General features: G+C 29.7%; 1 protein-coding gene across 1 annotated transcript in view; it reads right to left on the bottom strand.

Annotated features, from left to right (window-relative positions):
• Positions 1 to 236, bottom strand: part of LOC119588555 (inositol hexakisphosphate and diphosphoinositol-pentakisphosphate kinase-like) — a 23388-nt gene that overhangs the window by 4900 nt on the left and 18252 nt on the right. The gene's annotated exons all lie outside the window — the stretch shown is intronic.

Consider the following 236-nt stretch of genomic DNA (forward strand, 5'->3'; position numbering starts at 1 on the left):
GCATGTGTACGGAAAATGACATTTGCCTCACTGCATTGGTAATTTAAATGTGTATAGGAAATTAAATTTGTTTTTATACGGGTATGTAAATGAAATTTGTCAATAAACCGGGCATTAAAAATCTGTTATGAGAACTATAACCTCTTCTTACACAGTTTTACTGAGAATGATGTTTGTTTCTTATGCTTTGATAATGAAAACTAATATAAGGATAATAAAACTTTGTCCTCTGAAAG

Source organism: Penaeus monodon, chromosome 24 (genome assembly GCF_015228065.2).
Source record: "Penaeus monodon isolate SGIC_2016 chromosome 24, NSTDA_Pmon_1, whole genome shotgun sequence".
NCBI lineage: Eukaryota > Metazoa > Arthropoda > Malacostraca > Decapoda > Penaeidae > Penaeus > Penaeus monodon.